This window comes from Periplaneta americana, chromosome 5, assembly GCF_040183065.1.
Source record: "Periplaneta americana isolate PAMFEO1 chromosome 5, P.americana_PAMFEO1_priV1, whole genome shotgun sequence".
In the NCBI taxonomy this organism is placed as follows: Eukaryota; Metazoa; Arthropoda; class Insecta; order Blattodea; family Blattidae; genus Periplaneta; species Periplaneta americana.
This window is the reverse complement of record NC_091121.1, coordinates 99,334,938-99,359,710: the sequence shown is the minus strand read 5'-3', so window position 1 is coordinate 99,359,710 and position 24,773 is coordinate 99,334,938. Positions and strand designations below refer to the sequence as shown.

Genomic DNA, 24,773 nt, shown 5'->3' with positions numbered 1-24,773 from the left:
TCTGTAACTTTATTTTTAATATAAGATGTATTAGAAATAATGTATTACAAAGCGACAGATGATAAAAGTGACGAATTTATGAAACCACACGTAGAAATTACAGAAATATAATATGGCAATAAACTGGATTAAAACTAACATAATTGTTGCGTTGACCACTGCTATTTACAGAAGAGAAATATGAACAATGAAATGGATAAGTAATCAGCTAAAATGTTTATATCTGTTTTAATAGTCTCTGTAATTTAAATGGGGTTTTAGATAAAGCGCAAGAAAAGAAATTAATATAATAATGAGAAAAGCTTTTCGGATGTACTCCTATATCGTTTACTCACCAAAGTAAAAGTGTGTTCCATTTTAGCGAACGATGGAACGCTGCTATGTGTGCAAGGTGTCAAAACTGCAGCTATGCTTTAGTAATCAGCTTCGACGGAAAACTGTGCACCTGATTTTCCCACCTGCATGCGATAGCGCTGGGCTGCTAACCTAGGCAACACATGCATACATATAAAATGAATTTCAGGAACAAGTTCAACCACTGTTCTGTTTCTGCGACGTCCAACTAACAGCAGATATTGCATGGTCAATTATTTACAAAACTACGCGATTAATAAGGTGGGGGAACATTACTTGTGGACTGTAGTTTACTGAAAGAGGTTCAGGGGACGTTCTGAGGATGTGTCAGCAACAATTTCTGTCGCTTTCTTCAGTCATTATAACATGGCAATGAATAATGAATAGGAGCAGGAAGTTCATGCATTTGCATATATTTTTACATTCTCTGTAATTAATTCCTGATTAATTATCTTCACAAATCATCAACATTTAAGCTTATCATACCAAATGTTATATTGCATATAAGCTTATTTGCATATTTTGACTTTTTTATAAATGTATAATATTTCACAATATTTATATTATTGTGGCATATTTTCGCGTTTAATGTCATTAAAGTTGATTTAAGGTTGCATAAAAATGCACAGTTTGATTTTTTAAATAAACTCATCATATTATATCTTTTAAAACTGGTATTGAGTGAAATTACTATAATTTTTACCAGAAAAGTATTGAGAGTTTCACAACACATCTAGCGAATCTCACGACACGGTAGTGAGCCGCTCTGCACAATAAATGTTAAGTTTAATCTCATGTCGCTATTATTATGATAATTGTTGACAATGTTATAATTATGATAATAGAATATCTTGTTAATATAATTATTTATCTTGTTTATACAAACTTTTTCATTGGAAGTCAAATATACTAATTATATTATGTTATCTTCCTCATCAATAAATAGAAATATATAAAAAATAATCATACAACATCCACGAAGTGTCAATATCAAGCTGCTGCTTCAAACCCAAAATGGTGATTTGATGAAAAATGTAATCTTAAGTGACGTAGTAAGCAAGTTATTAAAAATGTTGTTCCAATAATTACGTGTAATCCGTGGAAGCCTGTTGCAATAAAGAAAGTAGAACCATAAATTGAATCTGCAATAGTGAATGGTGCTTCTATGTATTCGTAAGCTTGCTTGACCTATAATAGTCAGCGATGTATGCAATGGAGGGGGGAAAGGAACTGTCACCTTACCCCGGGTCCTGGCTTAGTTGCCTCATGAGTGATATCTTATTGGCGTCATTTATGAGACTGAGATCTGTCTTCGGACAGTTGACTAAACAACATCATAGATACATAATTTGCACTAACTTATTTCTTTCATTAAAATTTCTTTGTCTGAAACATGATTATTGAACTGAAAAGAGGGCGGAATGTTCATTAGCAGAGTGCGAAAAGTTAGTGTTAAGTTTATTAACACAGTAGTTTCTTAATTACGGTATAAAATGAAAATGATAAATCATTTTAGCATCATTTATGAAGGTCATAATAACACATACATTACAGTGACAGAATTTTTTCAAATAAGTCCAAGATCGGTCGAGTGAGAGCCGTGTCTTCTCATTGATGACGTGACTTTTTCTCTTATCTTATTATTATGTCCACTCACAGCACAACACAAATAACGTCTAACAATTTCTTGAATATTCCGCTGGCTGCGTAGAGAGCAATGGAATTAGCGAGGAATATCTATCTTGTGATATACTTCGAGATGAATATTGTAGCACTCACCCTGCCCGGATCCGAACAATACACCAACACAGCCACAATAAAAACGGAGGTAAATCTCCACAAAGACGATGCCTAGAATCGTCAGCAAGCGAACACTTCATTTCTGCTTTATTCTCGTTAGAGAGTGAAAAATGCTATATTGGCCAGACGGGATGCACAATTATGGAACGCTGCAAGCAACATCAGCGCAGCATAAGACTACACTACCCCGATAAGTCGACAGAGCGCAACACGGTTTGAACACAGGTCAAAAGATGCATTTCGATGCCACCACTGTCTTGGACGAGGCATCGGGTTATTCGGACCCGGTCATCAAGGAAGCCATAGAAATCCAACTAGATGACAATAACTTCAACAGAGACGGAGGCTTACAACTGAATACAGCATGGAAACCTGCAATCAGCATGTATCGATCAACCAGAACACGTCGGGATTAGGAACTAGCTCGTAATTGGCCCGAAGCGAGAAGTCCTACTGACTGCTTATATACCGGCTGGACATGGTCCCACGGCACTTCATTCCTGAAGAAAATGACAGAGCTCGTCATCGAAAGCTTGCAAATAAAAATCCAACTCATCTGGCTGAGAACCCGAGAAAAATAATTATTCCACTGTTAGCATGTCTATATTTATGGCATAATGTGTTTAAATCGCTGTACTTCTTCAAGTACAGTCATTCCATAAACAGGATATGAATTCGTATGAATAATATTACAGAAGATTTTTAGTTACGAATAATTTAACAAAAGCATGACGCATCATACACGTCAGTAGTAAGAACTGTGCCAATTTCGTAGAATATATTGTCATCTCGAAATGAACTTTGGACTATGCCACAAATTAAATATGATATTATTCAGAAATTCCGCCATGTATTCTAAATTTCGCCTTCATGCTTAAACAGCGTTGACGCTATAGTATAAAAATAAACACTGACAGTAGCCATTTTTAAAGACAGAAATTGTGTGTTTTCTTATCCTAACCTTCAAAGATTAAATTACGTTACACACTATTTAAAACCAGGTTAGTCGCATGCTGCAATGTCAATGTTGATAAACGTGCGTTTCTATGGTTCTCAAGGTGAATGTCTATCAAGTTTTCTGCGACATTGACTGAGACAACACCAAGGTGTCTTAAACGGGTGAAATTTTACGTGAACGCTGAACACTGCTTTCAATGTAACGATGATGACGACAATAATAATAATAATAATAATAATAATAATAATAATAATAATAATAATAATAAGCAAAAGAAGAAGTAGAAGAAGAAGAAGAACAACAACAACAACATTGGTTGGTAGCAAAACCTAATTTTGGTATTTCTCGGTTTCTGACTGGTCAAAAATCTTGATAAAAGTGATATTAAACTGTTATGTTTAATTTCGGTGAAGTCTGGAGGGCCTAATTAGTCAATTACACTCTCCTTATATCCACTATGGGATCACCTGGCATCTTTAAAGACGTGAAAGATGGAATGGTATGCAGAAAGCAACGGACAACTACCGCATTTATCTCTCCCAAGAAAGATGCAAACATGGCTAAGAATAGAGGTGGGAAAAGAGAAGATTGGAGAATGCTGGATTTGCAATACCTGACCTCGGGCAGAAAAGAATGAATGAATGTTACATTGGCTATTATTTTAATCCTTGTCTCGATTCACTATTCAATTAAACATCCTCATTGCATCAAGTGGAAAATTTTAATAAGATGATACATGAAGGTCCTATCACAGTAAAGAACTTTTCTGCGATTCATTTAGTGATTACTTATAACAGATCTAATCAGTTATTTATTTATGACCGTCGTATTTTATACTATTAAGACGAATTTATTTATGAAATGATTCAAACCCGTTAATGAAGAAACACGAATGCTAATATGAGTGTGTAACAGGAGTGATATTCTACAAAGGTGTAGTTGCAAGGTTACTGCAAACATATTTAGTGGAAGCTGAAATCACATTCTGATATATGTAAAGTTGCATTCAATACAAAATAATATCGAATGTAATTTAATATTACCATCAAGCAGAAAACTTCTAAAAGATCACACTTCATATAATGAAAAAATAAAACAAATTATAACAAGAACGAGTTAAAGAACTTACAAACAATAATGAACGATGAAGGATGCTCCAGAATGCATTCATGGAATCGTGCTGAACTGGAAATGGAAAAGCCTATTGGTAAAGCAAGTATATCGGTAACGTCCTGATCGGGCGTGATTCTGGAAACATTACGTCTCAGTGTAGTAACTGTGAGCGAATTGATGAAACGTACTCATCCGACGAGGTGGACGCCGACTACAATAACGTGGGACCCAGGGATATGAAGGAGGAACATCGGCAGACCACGCGCGCATTTGACAGACCTATTGAAGAAGGAGGCAAGAGAATAGTGGATCCGAGCAGGTAAATGCAGAACTTTCTGGAGACAACTGGAAGAAAGGTGGACAGTTTAAAAAATGATAGGTGCAAGGAGCAATAATCAGATACTTTACAAACTAGTTAAAAGAAAAGTGACTAAGTCTAATCCTTGCCAGGAGTAGCTTCTCTGACAAGAAAGAAAGGAAGCTAGCCTTGCGCAGGCAGGAGGCCCTCGCTGTGGACTTATCTTCATCTTTGATGCGCACAAAATGTAACATTATACAATTACATTGTAGAACTAAAAGTTGCATTTGTTCTGATCAAATTTCTGCATAGTAATGGACAAAACTAAAATTCTTTCAATAATTTATTATCATAATACACTGCTCTATCAAATTAAATGAATAGTTTGGGAAATAAATCAATGGCTCTCTCAGAACACGCTATGAAATATTTTATATAAAGCAATTTTTAACTCGAAAAGGAGGTAAAAACGAGGAAAATTTTATTGAACTTTTCCGTTTGAAATATCTCAAAGAATAATCCCCAGAAATTAATGACACTACTCACGGTTCATTCCGTATGTAGCTCCGGGAGCTGCCTTCTTTTTACAACGAAACGATTGAGAGCTCAGGTTCAATTCCACTGTAACTTACTACTAAATGCTCGGAATCACATCATTCTTGCCCTAAAGGATAGGGCATATTATTTAACGTATGAAACAAGCAAAACATTACTTTGACCAAAAAGTGAAACCACCCCCTTTTTGCAGGGAGCCTTTCAATTTAATTTAAAGATAGACTACGATGACTATATTGCAATACGAAGCAATTTCCTATATTGTGATTTTTTTCTCTGAAAGTTTAACATTTTTCCTCTATAAATTAATCACAATAATATTCGTTTCATACATATAGGCTTACTGTATAATGATATGCATAGTACTTAATTTTAATTTAACACAATATTATGGATAATGTTGATGAAGATAATGTAATAACATGAAACGTTAAATGTTACTTACGTTTTAGCCGTTCAGGGAATGATTTTTCTTCTTACCTGAAACAGAAAGTATGTTATTAATTACAAAACAGAGGAGTATGAAGTATATGTTTATGAATTGTTTCGTGAGAAACCTGCATTTTAAACTACGTAAAGATTAATTTTGGTCCTACAGAATATATCTATTACGGTGACAATGATTATTACAGGAGAAAAATTCGCTCCGGTGCTGGGGATTGAAGTTCGGCATAGCTCAGTGGTCAAAGCACTTGATACGTAGAACCCGGGTTCGATTCCCGGAGCCGGAGCGAATATTTCTCCTCTAATAATCACTGCATTTTAAAACTTTATGCTGCTGCGAAAATTTGAAGGATCGTTGGAATTACTCCAAATTCTGTTAATGATGTTTTATATACCGTCATTTCTCATAACAATGGTCCTGAAACACAACTATTGTCCACGATACAATCATTCAAATTTTGTACTCTATAACGTAGTACCTCGTTTATCTATATTTTGCCTGTATTATAGTTTGAAGTCAAGTCACTACAGCTATCCACGTTACTTCTACAAAGTTCTTTGAATGGTTGCATCGTGGACCATAATTGTGTTCCAGGACCACAGTTATGGGAAATGATGGTACACTATTTGTTTAAATTAGCGCCTAAGAGGATGTTTTTTAAATGAACACGTGAAGGTTATATGTTATGTAAAATGAATCTGAAACGTATTAAGGGAAATTTTCTTTCATCAACCGAAATGTAAACGAATCCACAAATGTATAAGAGTTTAAATTAATTTTCCTTTTAACGCCAAAACGTGTAGTGGAAGAGATTAAGAATAATATATATACTAAAATGTAATCGAGATAATCATATAAGTCCACACCTGTGGAGTAACGGTTAGCGTGTCTGTCCGTGAAACCAGATGGCCCAGGTTCGATTCCTGGTCTGGGCTAGTTACCTGGTTGAGGTTTTTTCCGGGGTTTTCCCGCAACCCAATATGAGCAAATGCTGGGTAACTTTCGGTGCTGGACCACGGGCTCGTTTCACCGGCATTATCACCTTCATCTCATTCAGATGCTAAATAACCTAAGATGTTGATAAAGAGTCGTAAAATAACGTAGTAAAATAAGAAAAATAATATACATATAATAACTGAAATTAAAAAAATATATATGTTTATTTCTAACATGACATTAATTGCTTATTTAGTAATTTCTCATGGTGCGAAAGAACTCTATAATCTTTTAGTACGTTTAAAGCTAATAACAGATAAAAATACGATTGGACTTTCGTAATGTGGGACAGTTCAACAACTGCCCTGCGAGGTATTACAACCCACAATGTGACTTTCACGCAACGATAACCTTTTTGAGCTCAGTTATTGTGTACAAACCGGCCGGAAGGCATTTTCAGAGGTACAAAATAAATTAAATTAATAAAATATTTCTATCCCAACATCTGCCTGTGAATGACTAGTCACATCTCAGACCTTCTTCATCTGAAACATAGTGAAAATTGTGTGACAATAGGTTAGCATGGTCTCTGATGTCCATCAAAGACAACATACATAGTGGTCAAGTGAAACCGTGCAAAAATGAAACAGGAAATGAAGGATGTTCTACTGAACATTTCGAAATGGGAAACTTGGAATCTGTGAAACCAGATAAAGGAGAGATAGCTTCAACATATCTATCGCTATCATTTACTGATTCTATATTATTGACAATTATTATAAAATCTATACTTATTACATACTTTTAAAATTATTTTCATACCATTTACAAACCTGAGTTAACAACGTACTATCATATACATCACAACAGTTGCTCAAAATGACGGAAACTAGTCCCAATGTAAGCATGGCATCGGCCTACGAGATTCGGTCCCAACCTTTGAAATCGATGGTGTCTGAGTAAAGATGGTTGTCATTTTTGTGCAAATGGAGTTTTGTTCTCTAATTGAATAAACAAGTTAAATTATACAAGTGGGTGTGTAAAAAGCAAAATTAATACTATCATTTAATCAGAAGAGAAGTAAAGGAAGCGGAAAGGAAGAACTGGATTAAGACCCACACAGGACACATGGGGAATGAATTTGCAGATCAACTTGCGAAGGAGGCAGCACACTCCGAGGATATTCAAGAGAGCTATAGCAAGACACCAAAAAGTGCAGTGAAAGGTGAAATACATAATCTCAGTTTAGTGAAGTGGCAAAACGAAAGGGACAACACAGCAAAAGGACAAATCACAAAATCTTTTTCCCCAAATATAAACGATCGGTTAAAACTAAAACTTAACCTAACCCCAAACTTCACAACCATAATAACAGGACCGGAAATATAAAATCTTGTCTACATAAATATAAACTTATAGATAACCCATTATGTCCATGCAACAATGACGAACAAACAATAGGTCATTTGTTATACAATTGTAAATTACTTCAGAGAGAAAGAGACATTCTGAAAGCGGCAGTTCTAAAGACTGAAAACTGGCCAGTGAATAAAGATAAACTAGTGCACAAATACCATAAGAACTTGATCAAATTTACTAACAATATACAATTTGACAAATTACAATGAAAGAAAAGAACAAAACTCATCCAGCTATAGGTCCTATTGCCTATAAAGTAACTCTTAGAATAATATAAAGTAATTATATGTACATAGTTTAAGACAAACCAATGCATGTAGTATTATTCCACAGTAATGGAGCATGCAGCTTGTAATTACAAAAAAAAAACTATTATTTCATGTGTTTTATTCGTGTAGAAAATTATTTGTAATAATGGTTCGAAGTTTAATTTCCATTTATCTCAAAACCCATTTTTATAACTTAGCTCCCTTTACTCAAACACAATCGAAATATCCCTGTCGTGTTTTTAATCACATTACAGTCAACTATAATCCTGGCACCTAAATCCATGCCCATATTTACTGAGTTCATATAAATAAGTGATTATACGAGTAGACATCATCTTGAGAAATAATCGAGTGGATTCCTGTCGGGTGACCTAGTAGGCATATTACAATAGGGCCTTCCCTTCCAATCCAGCGATTAGGAAATTTAACATCCGGACGGTTGCGGACATCAAACTGAGGTGAGGCGGTGCTCCACCGTCTGCAACCACATCCTCTCACGGACAGTTAGGTAGCATACACCTCCAACAACTTAAGCAAAACTCTTTGCACGAACAGAAAGTACATGAGTAGGCGCACATGTGGCCGTTCAGACGAGCAAGTAGGAGAGTAGTAGTAGGTTATTTTACGACGCTTTATCAACATCTCAGGTTATTTAGCGTGTGCATGAGATGAAGGTGATAATGCCGGTGAAATGAGTCCGGGGTCCAGCACCGAAAGTTACCCAGCATTTGCTCTTATTGGGTTGAGGAAAAACCCCGGAAAAAACCTCAACCAGATAACTTGCCCCGACCAGGAATCGAACCCGGGCCACCTGGTTTCGCGGCCAGACGCGCTAGCCGTTATTCCACAGGTGTGGACCAAGTAGGAGATATTGCCCAATGAGATGGTCTTATACTCTGCAGTGCCGACACAGATATTTACAGTGAAAATTATTTCATCGCCTTCATCTGAGTTCCCTACATCAAAATGTCCAGTAGAGCATCCCATGGTTCTTGTGTAATTTTTGCACGCTTTTACTGAATCACCCGGTATAATCGTTCTCAGAACAGCGATAACCACTGAATGGTATTTCCTATGCATTTTTCACAGTGCTCGTTTTTCCTATTTCGATATTCACAATTCGTTTTTATAAAGAATACTTTTTGGATAAAAATTCTTTACGTTTAATCTCCCGATTCTTAGACGGCAGACTAAAGCATTAGTATTATCTTCAGAGCAAGCAACATGAAGTTCTGCAGTCTTTCTCTTGAAACTTAGTGCAAGCTCTTATAGCATGCCAACATTTCCTTTTCCAATACAAATTCTGTAACTACGTTCGTATGTAACGACAGTTGCGTTGCTTCCCTTTATAACACAGCCAGTACATTTTTCGATCCATTTACCTCGGAAGTATTGTATAACAGTAGAAGTTGAGCAGAAACCCATGTCTTCTCATACAAAAAAAATAATATTGGGTCAGAAAATTATTCATCTCCTGTCTTGTAAATGTTTAATGATCTCCATTTGACGATTGACATTGATTCTATTCGAGACTGTTCATTCTAAATAATGATAATACGCTATTGTAAAATAAATTTTAGGATACTATTTGGTTTTGGTCGAAATAGTGTTAAAGGAAGACATCTGGGTTGGCCTGGGTGGCGCAGTCGGTATAGTGCTGGTCTTCTGTGCCCAAGGTTGCGGGTTCGATCCCGGCCCAGGTCGATGGCATTTACGTGTGTTTAAATACGACAGGCTCATGTAAATAGATTTATTGGCATGTAAAAGAACTCCTGCGGGACAAAATTCCGACGCACAGGCGACGTTGACATCTCGGCAGTTGCGAGCGTCGTTAAATAAAACATAATTAAAAATGTTTGTAAGAATTTGGTAATGGAAAAAAAAAACTTTGAAAGAAAATGGAAAATATAACTTTTGTTAATTAAATTACTAGAGAATGACTATTGCCACAATGAATTCGGAAATGCTGTACGCGAACATAAACGAAGTAACCGAACTCACAAGGGAGGGTTTTCAGTAGGGCACGATGGATATGTCTGAAAGTGTTAATGTAGACTGATTTATTTAAGATTCCTGAAAACAATGTGAAGTTCTCTCGTTGCGCGATTGCATATTTGTGAAAATACAGCAATTTTAAAAATAGAGCAAGTTCAAAACCTACTTTCTGAAACCACTAGAGGCGAGAAAACTACTTTCTTCCATGCCTGTTGCAAATCTAGAAGTGGAATATGTTCACATTTGCTTTCAGTTGTTTACTATTAGTTCTGCTCTCCTCTTCACCAAGACATGTTAATATATGCTTGGCAAAACTGTGCACACAAAAAAATGGAAGAAAAATGAACTCTTTCAAACACTGTTGCTTGTGAAAAATAGTGTATGTTGTGTCGATGAGTGTGAAGAAGCAACCATTGTAATTTGCCTGTATTGTGAAAAGATGCTGTGTCCTGAATATTTCTTGGTGAACCCTCATTATCATGTGTGAACATGACAGGTGAATTTACCCTAAATATTATTCATTTCGTTTTAAATGCAAATGTGAGCATATTCCACTTCTAGATTTCTAACAAGGAAGGAAGAAAAAATTTTCCTCGCCTCTAATGTTCTCTGCAAGTAGTTATGAGCAAGCTGCGTGCAAGAACGACATGCAATCCAGGTTTTTAAAATTGCTGTATTTTCACAAATATGCAATTCCGAAACGAGAGACCTTAAATCAGTCTACTTTAATACTTTCAGCCAAATCCATCGTGCGCAACAGAAAACCCTCCATTGTCAATAACAATATAGCTAGGACTCGCGAGGTGACCAGAGATGTTAAAGCGAGTATGAATAATAGCGAGAAAAGAAAATATATATAGCTAGGCCTATGTCTTAAAAATTGCATATTTTATATATTCTAATAGTTGTCTACTTCTATGTTGTTTTTGTTCTGTTTTATGTTTACTATGTAATTCATGCATAGGTATGTTTCAAACCTAATTGAGTGGAAGAGAAGGCCTTATGTCCTTAACTCTGCCAGGCAAAATAACAGTTACACCGACAATCGGTGTCGCTGAAATATAATTCAGAGAACGTAAATAAATTAAATAACAGATAAAACAAAATTGATTGCAATGAAATGAAATAAACTGTATTAACACATTTTTATCGTAATTTAGAAAAAGAGAAGAGTTTCTTGTTGCCAAATTAAGAAATTATTTGCGTGTAACTGCAAAAGAGAAAGGAGTTTTGTTCTGGAAGCCACAGAGCTAGACAAAATTGTAAATAAAATAAAGGTTTAAAAAACATGTACTCAAATGACATCAATTCTGTTAATTCCTGGGAAACAGAACCTCTCTTGACCGTACAAAAAAGAGCTCAATAAACATGTACGGTTCATTAGCTCAATTAGAGAAAATGTTAATATTTATATTCAATTCTGAAATGGATAAAAGACAAATCAGAAATTCGACAGGTAAATGAAAAGTCTTGAAATACCATAGGATAATCTTCTCACTCCCTTCTTTCGCCTATAGTTGAAGTCTAGCAACAGCCGTTGAAACGTTATGCATTCCTTATTCATTAACAACAATTTAAAATAATACAAGTCTATCTATCTCTTCTTAGCGAAGCACTATCGCTATCGCTCTCTCTCTTTTTCTCTCTCATTTTTATATCTACATAATTTTCTTAATTACTCGTAACAAGAAATATAGACTGTGTCAAAATTAAGGACCAATTTTGTTGAAACACTGACTGTACTTGTAATGTTTCTAATGGTATAGACTAACCGGCCCGGGTTCGATTCCGGCGGGGTCAGAAACTTTCATGTAAAATTTATACCTAGGAGAGATGGCGGTGCATAATTTCTAATCACTAGATTGTGCACCAATATGCCTGGGTTAAATCCCAAAATCTCTCCACAGTGCATATGAAAAGAAGTCATATGTCTGTGTTGATAGTGTTTCATCCGTCGGATGGGAATGTTAAGCCTGGTGCCGCCTTGGTCCTATTCGACAGGAGTAGGCTACGTGTCGACACCGGGTTTTCCCTTCTCCCTTCCTCACTTTCACCATCATTCTCACCCATTCCCTACAATACACTTACATAAACACACATAAACTCACCTAGTACACGACGTAACTCTTCACAGATACACATCATGCATAACGTGGCCCGCCGAACTGGTGGGCAACTTGAAAATGGGTCACAGTCCTGCCATCTATCCGCATTTTGTGGAACTCGAATCACGTTAAGTGAAGTGTGTAGGCATTACACACACCAACACACACACAACACGTTCGATGCATATTACTTTCAAAATTTGAATCATTCACATCGCGACATACCTCCCATCTGTCCTCAGTGGTGCGAAAAACGTTCTGGAGCATTGTTGGTGTTAGGCGACAGCAGCTTGTGTAATGCGGTTTCGAGCTCCACCAGAGTGGTAATGGGTTGGGTTAGCACACGTCCTTTGATAAATCCCCACAGAAAGAAGTCACGCGCTGTGCAAAATCTTCGTCATGCAGGTGGTGCACTACCTGCAGCTGGTACGGCTTCTTCTTCAGCGTGAAAAACAACACCTATGCACCGTCGAACGCGGAATGTTCAATTCCACTGATTTGCAGTACGTTCAATGGACAACCTGATGACTTCAATGCTATCGTTGGAGAATGATAGACGTCCTGGTACGGGCTCCGTTGCTACTGTCACAGTATGCTTAAACCACAGTCTACTATATACAGTCACGAAGCTTGGGATGATTTTTTGCCAACGAGTTGCATTTCTCGCTATAGTTGCTAGCCGCTTGGAGCGCTGTGAGTACTAGGAACAATAGACTGCCATCGTGATCTAATACAGGCCGTAAGGCAGACCATGTGACTCGCTTAACCCGATCACGAAGGGCGGCGTTTCAACCATATAAATTACTTGGAATGCATAAATAGTAACATACATTTCTCTCAAATGTAGTGTAATTGCATTAATAAAATGTAAAACAATGATTAGGCGACACTTCAGACATAATTCCTTGCGAGTTAAGGTGTAATATTATTTTTCGTGTGAAAATTACGTTGTTCGTATGTGTAATACCTGCCTTTATTTCGATTAAATATTGGGAAATTCTTGTACATTCATTTATGCACGATTCAATAATTTTCAGTTGCACCGCACGAGTATTTAGATATGTTGAAATTATAGGTTATGTTTACTGTACCAGTTGCCTCTTTCTGTCTAATTTCTGTCTCCAATGCCCTGCCACTACATATGTATGTTATGTCATAAGGATATTATAGGTTATGTTTACTATATTTAACTTATATTCCTATATTCGCAATTATACATTATAATTAAACATAATGTCATGCATGACACCCGTCACATTCTATTTGTCTGCATTTTAATACTAGAATTGAGCACTGAATTATTTTATTTATCGACTACCTAAGAGACGAACTAACACAATCGTACGTACACTAATTTCACAGGAGTGGTATGGTAAATTTTTTGTCTACAATTAAGGAAGGTAGATGTGCTAAATTAAAATCACAATATAAATTCGTTTTTATTGAACCTCAAAATAGCTTCCATTATAACTTAAAATGTTGATGCGAACAGATTATGTTAACATGTAAAATTCTCTTCACATTAAAATAACGCAGTTTTGTAATTATTTCTGCAACATATTATGCAACAAGAAGTAAACGGAACTTATGGGCACATTACACTATGGGCTTAGCAATGATACGCAATAAAGTTATAATATAATATTTCACTGAGCTCCATACACTGAAATAGAAAACCCGTACATACATTACGGCCTGGTCTGGATCGAAAAGGCATTGACTGTGCCGTATTTCGCTTTGTTGTGAAAAGTTGTGTAAACTGTGAAATGTTCGTTATCGGTTGTATATTAGACTGTGCTTAAACTTCTTCACCAGAGTGTGAAGTGTTTTCTCCGTGGGCTCAGCTTTATGGAGCTGGCGATGAAATTTCGTCAGAATGTCACCATACGACGACCCCTCCAGTCTCCACATCACAATAGTAACCTTCTCTGGTATGCTGAAGAGCAGCAGATTCACTTACTTGTAACGCCAGAACACATGTTCAGCTGCTGTCACAAAACCAATGCACGGACTCCAGCAGTAACTACACAGTATAAATACAAAATGTGCTGAAATTTACTACCATACATACAGTGCCTTAACTCTAAACGTCCTACTTCTACAAAAGCGATAGTCCTACTCAATTTTTGGACACGCTGTAGAATAAGCGATTCGTGATTATTTGTAGAGTAATTATTTTAATATTAACGTGAAGTTACAATATATCTCTAATGCCTAATGCAACAAAATTATTTGGTATTTATATTATTAAATTATTATCTTATGTGTAAAGAGAGGCGTAATGCTACTGTTAAGAATGCAGATTTGACATACAAAACGGACACAAACTAAGTCTCCGTGAATGACAGATAACACTCAAATTTTATATCAGGAATCTGATCGAAATGTGATGAAAATTTTTGTACACTGCCACAACGGAAAATTAAACATACTCGTTTCAAAGTCTTAAAACTTATTCTGAATATTTTCCACTTATCACTAAAAACATGCAAGGAAATTAGTTCATTGTTTGTACAGTAACTATGACGTGTTAGGAAAATACCACTTCATGCTTATCTGCTAAAGGAGGACATTAATTTCAGCATGGAAATGCCACAATCGTCGGAAATTCAAACGTTATTTAATAACGGAAAAGTTAAACTTCTTATAGATTACTTTAACTAATACAATATTCTGCATATATGCATTCATAATAAAAAAAAACCCGCCCAATAAAATATTAGATAATATAATTTCAGAAGTTTAAAATTGATTCCTAAAAGGCAGAGCTTGTGCAACTTCATTTTTACAATCAATCAAATAACTGGACGGAGTTACGCAATAAGAGACCAACTAACAAAAACCTGTTTTCGAGATAATTTTCAAGACCATTTATGTAATGTAAATCTGGTTATTTATTAAACATTTTATACAAGAAGTATTTGATTTATACTTATACTATTACAAAAATATCACACAAAAAATAAATAAATAAATAAATTAATAATAATAATAATAATAATAATCATAATCATCATCATCATCATCATCAAAAAGCCTGACCTATTTTTTGTAACAGACCAGCAGCTGATTTAATATTCAAAAGAAAATAAATGAATTTTGTGCCATAAACGAATTTTACTTATAAATGGCAGGCGAGTGCAGATATCGTATTCTTGATATTTTCAGAGTGCAATAATCCAGTGAAAAATAAATTTGTGCAAATATCTATATATTTATTTATTTATTTATTTATTTATTTATTTATTTATTTTTTTTTTTTTCAAATTTTCGATTGTTGCATACCTCCGTGCATTTGGAAAACATGGATATGAATTTGTTAAAGTCAATAGAAATAAATTATGGAATCCTTATATGGAACAAAGATGTATATAATAATAATAATAATAATAATAATAATAATAATAATAACAATAATTCTGTATATAGAATATAAAATTGTAATAGATCACGGATTAAAAAAAAATTACAATATAACAGCAACTATAAAGAAAAGGGTAGGGCAGGGCTGTCATTTCATCGCCACGTTTTAATACATATCGACGATGTCGTGAGAAAATAGCAGATAGGTCTAGATTTACACACATCTCATAAGAAAGACATATTCCTAGACACGATCTTGTTCGCGCAGAACCAACATCTAATATGCTAATCCTAAGGTAAAGTACAAAAAGTTTGATTTAAACTAAGTAATAAACGGAAGGATTACAGTTTAAATATAACTTATCGGCCAATAAAAATAAGCTTTAGAATTTAGAGAATCGCGAACATCAAGAGCGAAAATTATTTATTGTGGGCAGATAGGAGAGATTAATTTTTATAAACAAATCTATATATGGTCCCACAATCCATTATTACAAAATTAAATACAATCGAGACAATGAGAGAGTCACAGGATTCATGATTGGACCAAGGGAACTATTCAAAAATTTGTCGCTAATTTCTGGATATCAATGGATTAGACAAAAGCACTCCTTAACTTGGCCACTATCTCTATTAAGGGAACTGTTTTAGTTTCAAGAAAAAAATCACATTTATGTATCTCATAATTAAAGAGTGGATTTTTGTGTGTCGAAATTTTAAATTTATTACGTTTCACATGGTAAAAATACGAAAATATTTGCTACAATAAAAAGTAAAATATTTTGTTTAAATATGGCAGGAGGATAAATATGGGAGGATAATATTAAAATGGATTTGAGAGAGGTGGGATATGATGATAGAGACTGGATTAATCTTGCACAGGATAGGGACCGATGGCGGGCTTATGTGAGGGCGGCAATGAAACTGCGGGTTCCTTAAAAGCCATTTGTAAGTAAGTAAGTAAGTAAGTATATGGCAAAAATAGGCTACTTATTTTGAAAAAAAAAGTGATACTAGGTACTCACCAATCACACTTGAGTTGATAGTAGTTGTCCAGAATTGCAGTGAACAACAAAGGTCATCTTCAAATTCTCGATCACGAATGCATGCCGATTATCTCTGAACAACGACTTATACTGTGAAAACGATCTTTCCACGTTACAGGACGTCAGACGTGCATATTTAAAGAGAGGAATGTCACAAACACATAAACCATCAATTTCCATCTACAAGCGTATCGTCCAATATTTGTACAATTTTACACATTTTTATATCCACTGTTTCTCCCGAACACATTCCGAAATTTGTTCATAGATGTTTTCAAATTCATCTATATATTCCTGAAGACAAAATCATAAACTCGATTTGATTTGCAGCATTGTAAGAGGCTAATAGATACAATCATATCGTGTTTCTAGCAACTGACGTCTGAAAAATGTTTCCTATAGCGACGCCACTATAGGCTACTATAGCTCGCGCAAGGAACGATTACCGAAAAACAGTGGAGGCGTTACTGTTTGTTTTATCGTGTGTATGTAGGCAAGCCAAAGGAGCGAGAAGTGCGGGGCGATAAAAGTACTGCCTCTTCCAAAAAGATGAACAGATGCGGGACATCGTCTGTGGAAATGAAGAGCGTAGCAAGAGAACAGTCCGAAGCGAATTAACGCGCAACATATGTTTACGAATAAAATATGATAACCTGCGAGGGGAACGCTCCATCACTACATAATAAAATAAACGCACTTGGAACAACACACGTATTCACATGCAGTGGAACTGAATAAAACAGTAATGTAACTATCACAACGCGATTCTATCGATGACGTTTCTCTTCCGAATGTACTCTTGAATATCATTCAAGCTATCTCGTGACCTTTCCTATCGCCCGCTCTTTCTTATCGCTTTGTTTCGTTCGCATTCCTGCCATCAGTATTCCCTGCTTGCGAGACCTATGTGTGTGTGTGTGTGTGTGTGTGTGTGTGTTAATCATACAAAAGTATGGAGGGACAATTTTAGAATTAAACAACTTTTCTTGATTAATTTTTTCTACAGCTGAGCACACACTGTTACAAAGACAAAATTTATAATTCCACTACTGACAGCTATAGCTGACATGCTGATGTGTCACTTTCCATCTTGTAGGCTCCATAATCACCTTTGAAAATACCGACTAAATTTAATATCGGAAATATGACAAATCACGTAACGTTAGAATATATTCGACAAGATAAAGTCAAATACGCTTATTTCGGAGAGTTCTATTTCACAACCGTTTTGTCAACTCCTATTCAAGTTAAGAGCGTGAAGGCGAAGAAAACAAGTTTAGTTCATGATTAAGCCAGAAGTTCGACAACTGCCACTAAAATTCAACGACTTAACTGAAAGTAGAATAAGTGCCATAACATTTGAAAAGAAAAAGATATAATATGTTTGGACACTCAAGGAAATTATATGGTTAGAAACAGACAAATAGAAAGTTGTAGGGGAAGTTTATTATGAACTCCACACATAAAAAACAAGTCACAGTAAATACATATTATATATAAAGCATTTAATATTTAAGCTCTTCTACATTATATTATAATTAATATCGAATGAGATACATATACAGCATTTTTTACGTTAAAGACGAGACAAACAGGACTGAAATTATGTTCAAGTTAAGGTTGTACAATCCACAACTAACATTTCGTTTATAATTTTGAGTAACCCTTATGTACGAGGCTCTGATAGACATAGGCTAAAATATAAGTTACGCTTAAAATCGTTAAATGTTAGTACCTGCAAAAGATAGACAACACAAGCCTACATGTGAATTTAAAAATAAATAAAGATCTTTCTCTATAATTTATTTTATAATTAACACATATTATTACATAATTTATGAAAACATGCAAAAAATTTTCACTCATTCCTTATCTTCAACCACTTGCAAATCTCAGAATACAGTATCTAGATCAATATATTGTATAATGCGAGTGGAATACATAAATAAACATGAGAGTTTCAAATAGGCCTACATATCCAGAATTTAGCCAGATTTCATAGTTTGAGATTGTTGGTACAATTTCTTAATAAAACTTTCTTATGCTGATGAAGACTCAACGTAGTGCACTGTGATGTTATCTAAGTACATCGTGTTGGCGCAGAAGAAGCGTGCCGAGTACATGCGCTAATATATTTTAATATTTAATAAAATTCAAAACTTACCTCTACAAATACATTATGACGTTATTACTGGCAATTTGAGAACAGACGCAATTTTTTTTTTTATTAAAATTTCTAGTAGAATCAGCAGGTATGTTAGAAACAAAGTGAAAGTGTTGAAAATCATTCAACACTTCTTTAACAGAGCAAATATTTGAGCTGACTCATCTTGTTCCCAGAATTGCTTCAATATTCTGAACTTGTATAATGCGATTAGAAGTACATTGGTTCATTCCGTTTCTATTTTCACGCGATATTTGTACAAATCAGAGGGCTTACCAAAGAAGTGCGGCATCAATCGGAGGTAACCGGAGATCTCCGATTGAAAGCGCGAAAACAACCGCTCCGGAGAAAACCTAATCATAAGCAGCACTATCTTGAATACTGAAGCACCATGCGAGCAAATGCTTCAGTATTATTAACGTAGAAGTATGAAGTAAGAACAATAATCTAATATACAATATTATGCTAATTTCTGGGGAAGAGACGCTCTCTTAATCGTAAATAAATATACCTCCAATTGTACGTAGGCTTATAATTGCAATAACAATGTCAACCGTGACACATTTTAGTCTGTCATGAAAGTAATTTTATTAAAATTAATATTCATATTTAGACAAAAAAGAAGAAATTTGTACAAAGTTAAAATTACAACTTTTACTAAGTGGGGTGATACACAAATATGCTTTACATTAAGAAACTTTTTTTGTGGGTAGTAAATAAATTTTATTATAATAATTATTTATCATCTTTATAATATTTAGATAGCAAAGCCATTGCCTCTAAAATACATATAAACACTTGGTCTTTACAAAGACGTTTACGTACCTCACTGTAAGATCTTCTTTTAAATTTACTCATTTTATTACATAACGTGTACCAATTCAGCACATTAGTATCATAAATATAGTTTTTAAAAGTGGAATAGAATTGATTCATCACTAACTACAAACAGTATTCACACACACATTTTAAAGATTCCCTGCAAAAAGGGAGTGGCTCCACATTTCGTTTAAATTAATATTTTGCTTGTTGTATACGTCAAAAAATATGCCCGATCTTTTAATGCAAGAACGGTGTAATTTCGAACATTTGGTAGTAACTTACAGTAGAATTGGAGCTGAGCTCACAATCATTAAACTACATATGTAACAAATGTAAATAAATTAATATTATAATATGTATTCGTTACAGGTACCTTTCACTCTCACATGATTAGGCGTACCAAAAAGTAATTCCCTTCATCACATGTTACAACTTAATTTAAATTAAGACTGGCCTAATTTGTTATCAAGATACTTATATATTATTGCTATTATCATTTATATTTTCTATCCGAGAATCACGTTGTTAAAATATTTTAATTCACTAATAATCATAACAACATTCAAAACATTTACTTTAAGAATGCTTTCAATACATGACACATATATAGCATGAATTCCAACACTGAAGAAATCATATCTAGCATAAGCTAATTACAGATAATGACGAAGAAAATAATATTTAACTCTTATAATTGTGTACAAAAATTGAAAATACATAACTATGTACTAATATACTAATAATTAGAGTCCAGATTTATATTAACTAAAAGTTAAGAATGACACTGAGTATAGATGTGTGGATGTGGTGTGGGTTAAGAAGGTTTATGAGCCTGATTCACAAGACTCCGAACTGTAATAATAGAGAACTGAAATCACAAGAACTAGACCAGGCACGGGGAACAACCTCTCTCAGAGAGCTTAGCATCTCCCGCTACAGTTTTGTAGTAAGTAGGTACTCATATGCTGACTCATCTGTTTAATTTAAGAGTTCGTCGTCCCTGGACTAGACCATGCATCTTGTAAACTGCGCGCTGATTTGTAAGTGGCGGTTAGGAGGATTAAAGATAGTTAGCAGTACTCAAGAGAAATAATGAATAACGAGAATGACATTTAAAAAGGGTGGGGACATGGCTTTTATGTATACAGGGTTTTAAAAAAAAGTATCCAATATTTTGGGGGGTGATAGTATGCATCAAAACAAGGAGAAAAGTCTAATAAACATGGGTCCTACAACACATAGTTTCTGAGATCTGAATACTTCATAAGATGTGCTCAATGTGACGTCCCTTTATGGCAGTGCATTTTTCTGCCCTACAATACAGCAGACTACCAGATAATCATACCGTAGTTGACACCCCTGGCATGGAATAGTGATACGTCGCAAGGAATACTGAAAACAAAAGTTTGGTTGCGGAAATCAGAGGGGTTCAGCAGAGATGGTGTTGTGAATTTTCGTAATCACCATGTTCGGGCTGATGAAAATTCCCATGCAGATGAAGAAATAAGGCATCAGCACCGATTCTCAATCAACGTATGGGCAGGCGTTCTTGGCAATAGATTAAGGGCCATACGTGCTACCATAGAGATTAACTGGGGCTCGTTATCAGGACTTCCTTATTAACGTATTGCCTACCTTGTTGGAGTAAGTGCCATGTCACACCAGCACATTTTTTCCGCAATGAGCGTGAACACCTGACGCTGACACTTCAGGACCGCTGGATTGATTGAGGAGGCCCCACACTTTGGCCTGCTCGATGTCCAAACCTAAATCCCCTAGACTTTTGCTTGCCAAGAACAACCAGGTCAATTTCAAAGAGTGCGTGATCCCTTACGTCGAAGGGCAGAGGAATTGCCATAAATGGACGTCACACTGAGCACCTCCTACGAACAAGTTTTCAGATCTCAGAAAGTATGTGTTGTAGGACCCATGTTTATTCGAAATTTTTTTCTTGTTTTGATGCATACTAGCACCTCCTAAAATAATGGATACTTTTTAACACCCTGTATAAACTATACCGACTAACAATATTAACTTTCAGTGCATAGAAATCCGAACTCTAGCCTACTAATAATTCAGTGTAAAATACCTATAAGACAAAGAATAACAAAGATAATGTTTTAGAAATGAAAACAATAATAGGCTATCATGGAAAACATATGTATTTTCTTGTTGACTATTTGTGAAATGAATGTAGCAAGAACATAAAATATGGAAGAAAATGAGCCTATCAGCCGTTTTGTCTGTAAAAATATCATAGAATGTATTAGGAATAGAATTTCCATTCAGTATGGTGTGAAGCTACTGCCTATGTTTGGGTCACACAACTGACCTGGGAGTGTCAGAAATGCGCCATTTTCTGCAACAGAAATATCGCTGGAACAGCTTCCTGAACGTTCCACTTATAATATACAACGCAACAGGATTGAATAGAGCATTCGATATGATAATGTGTCTTCGAATTTCTCTCGTTATTTTAACGGTGTTATTGTTAATGTCAATTTGAGCGAAGTACACTGCGACGCACCATATCTCGTAAGGGATGTAAGTGACTACAAAGAGGACAGCTAGGCACATGACCACATGAGCGCTTCTGTTACGAACTTGCTCCTGCATAATGTGCCTGACTTCTCCAGGCATGTCTCTCACACTTCTCTTCAAACGACGCGCCGTCAGGAAGTTGAAGGCAAACATGATGCTAGGAAGAATCACGCTGTAGATCAACATATTCAAAATCAGCGTCACTCTAATCAAATATGTGTCACCATATGGTGTGCAAGTGACGGCACACAGTTTCCAGAGCAGCTCTGTAGGTAAGGAGACAGCTAGTGCGATTATCCAGACACAAAGTACGTATAAAACAAGGTATATGGCCGATGTACAGCTACGTGCATTGTTACAGCGACGCTGGAAGCTTGGTAAAGTGACACAATAGCGTTGAATACTAAGGGCAGCCACAGACAGGCCACTGGCAAGCCTTGTGAACTGGTTGAGCCAGGTGTAGGTTCTGCATTGGACCTCAGTAAAGTATGTCAGCTGGTATTTATCAAAGAATATTATTTGCAGGGGAAAAATTGAGCTTATGTAGATAAGATCGCAAACAGCGAGATTAAGTATCATTACATTGAAAGCGTTCATTAAATATTTGTGCCTAATAAATATGAGAATAAGTGTTCCATTCCATGTTAGGCCGAATGCTATGTACAGTGAGTACAGAACAGGATTTACGTACTCTCTGAAAATCAGGAAAGATGGAGGTAGAGTGATGGCATTTTCATAATTAGTAATGTTTTCTGGACACGGCAGATGTCCAGAATTCTCCTTCACGTTGAACATTGAAGAAGAAGTCGATGATATATTAAAACTGGGAAGATTAGCTATAGTTTTGACAGTGTTGAGAAAAAATTCAAGTATTCTGAGTAACAATATCTTCATTGAATATGTCGATATTTTATTATCTTTCTTACATAAATATTGACATGTAATATTGAATATTCCCATCTGATAGTCGCTACTCTTCCTAAAAATAGCAATAAAGCCATTGAAGAAGACTCCTAATAAAGTTTTATAAGTTTCCAGTACTTTATATCCAACCTCTGATTTTGAATGTTCGTTGCTAGGCATCAAGTGCCGCAATGAACGTATCAAAATCTGTCTACATTTCACACACTCTAATGTTAAGTTTAAGTTCAGACTTCCAGATAAATCTTTGATCTGCGTGTCTATTAAACTGAGCAGCAAATTTACAAGTATGCGTATAGAAAACTTAATAAAACTCTTATTGACCTTGAATGATTGTTTTGAAGATATAGGGTTTTGTTCCGTGCATTCCTGGGTGTATTTGTCCAATTCCTCTGATTCTCGAACTTTTCCTAATTTTGAGTTGAAATCGGAAAGGGTGTTGCCAGTGTTTGTTGCTCGCGATATGTCACACACATTCCCTGCCAAGGTGAGCAGCAGAAGAAATTTGATCTGTAGAACACAACATAAAATTAGCAAAAAAAGTACGTTACTGTCAAAAAATATAAATTCTTAGAACTTTTAACAAGTATATTAGTTTTCACGTTCACGATGACTGTGAATGAAAACGGGTAGGCCTATGGGCAGGAAAGATGCTGAAATTACGAGTATCTAAGCGTCATTTATACCTTGCAAAAAAGGTAGTGATAACCATCACTTGCTGAGGATAGGTCATCTGAAAGAATAATCACATCAGCGTTGCTGACCAGAAGCGTAACAAAAGCAATCGTCCCTGCCATACATAAGTCTATATTACGTCAAGGATGAATAAGGTCTATTTATTAATGGACAAGCATAATTGACAGCAATGCATGAAAATGATGTGTTTTCATCCGACACCGGATTTTAGGGCAAATGTCTATTTGCTCCTTTAGCATAAAGGAAAAAATAATGAATAATATTTACGTTTCATGAAAATTGAAAATTATTCATAGAGTTTGCTTACTTACTTCATTACTTACAAATGGCTTTTAAGGAACCCGGAGGTTCATTGCCGTCTTCACATAAGCCCGCCATCGGTCCCTATCCTGTGCAAGATTAATCCAGTCTCTATCATCAAATCCCACCTTCCTCAAATCTATTTTAATATTATCCTACCTTCTAAGTCTCGGCCTCCCCAAAGGTATTTTTCCCTCCTGCCTCCCTTCTAACATTCTATATGAATTCCTCTATTCGTCTATATCTGCTACATGCCCTGTCCACCTCAAACGCTTGAATTTAATGTTCCTAATTATGTCAGGTGAAGAATACAATGCGTGCAGTTCTGCGTTGTGTAACTTTCTCCATTCTCCTGTAACTTCATCCTTGTTAACACCAAATATTTTCCTAAGAATCTTATTTTCAAACACCCTTAATCTCTGTTCCTCTCTCAAAATTAGAGTCCAAGTTTCCCAACCATACAGAGCAATCGATAATACAGGGACATCATTTTATTTTTACTTCAATTTTTATTTTACCTGAGTTTTTGACTGTACTTCACTCTCACTCCCTTTACTAGTAAACTTCCAACCGTCCTTCACACAGAACCAAGGCCGCGTAAGCAGTCAAAGTCGCCTTGCGGTCATAGTAAACACAAACAATACTGAGTTAGTGAGTATAGTACGTTCCAGAA

At 35.5% G+C, this 24,773-nt stretch overlaps 1 protein-coding gene and 1 long non-coding RNA gene across 6 annotated transcripts in view; one reads left to right on the top strand and one right to left on the bottom strand.

Moving 5' to 3' along the window:
• LOC138700043 (neuropeptide CCHamide-1 receptor-like) overlaps positions 1–24,773 on the bottom strand; it is a 172,226-nt gene that overhangs the window by 10,606 nt on the left and 136,847 nt on the right. For 2 of the 5 annotated variants that reach the window (XR_011332153.1, XR_011332154.1), the window contains exons 2-3: positions 5,524–5,558; positions 336–486 (exon numbers count right to left, since the gene is read on the bottom strand). The gene's annotated coding sequence lies outside the window, so the exon portion shown is untranslated. Of the gene's footprint in view, positions 1–335; positions 487–5,523; positions 5,559–18,102; positions 22,450–23,055; positions 23,615–24,773 lie in introns of those variants that run through there. The other 3 variants (XR_011332156.1, XR_011332155.1, XR_011332157.1) reach the window with 2 other exon arrangements.
• LOC138700046 (uncharacterized) overlaps positions 1–24,773 on the top strand; it is a 203,184-nt gene that overhangs the window by 160,678 nt on the left and 17,733 nt on the right. The gene's annotated exons all lie outside the window — the stretch shown is intronic.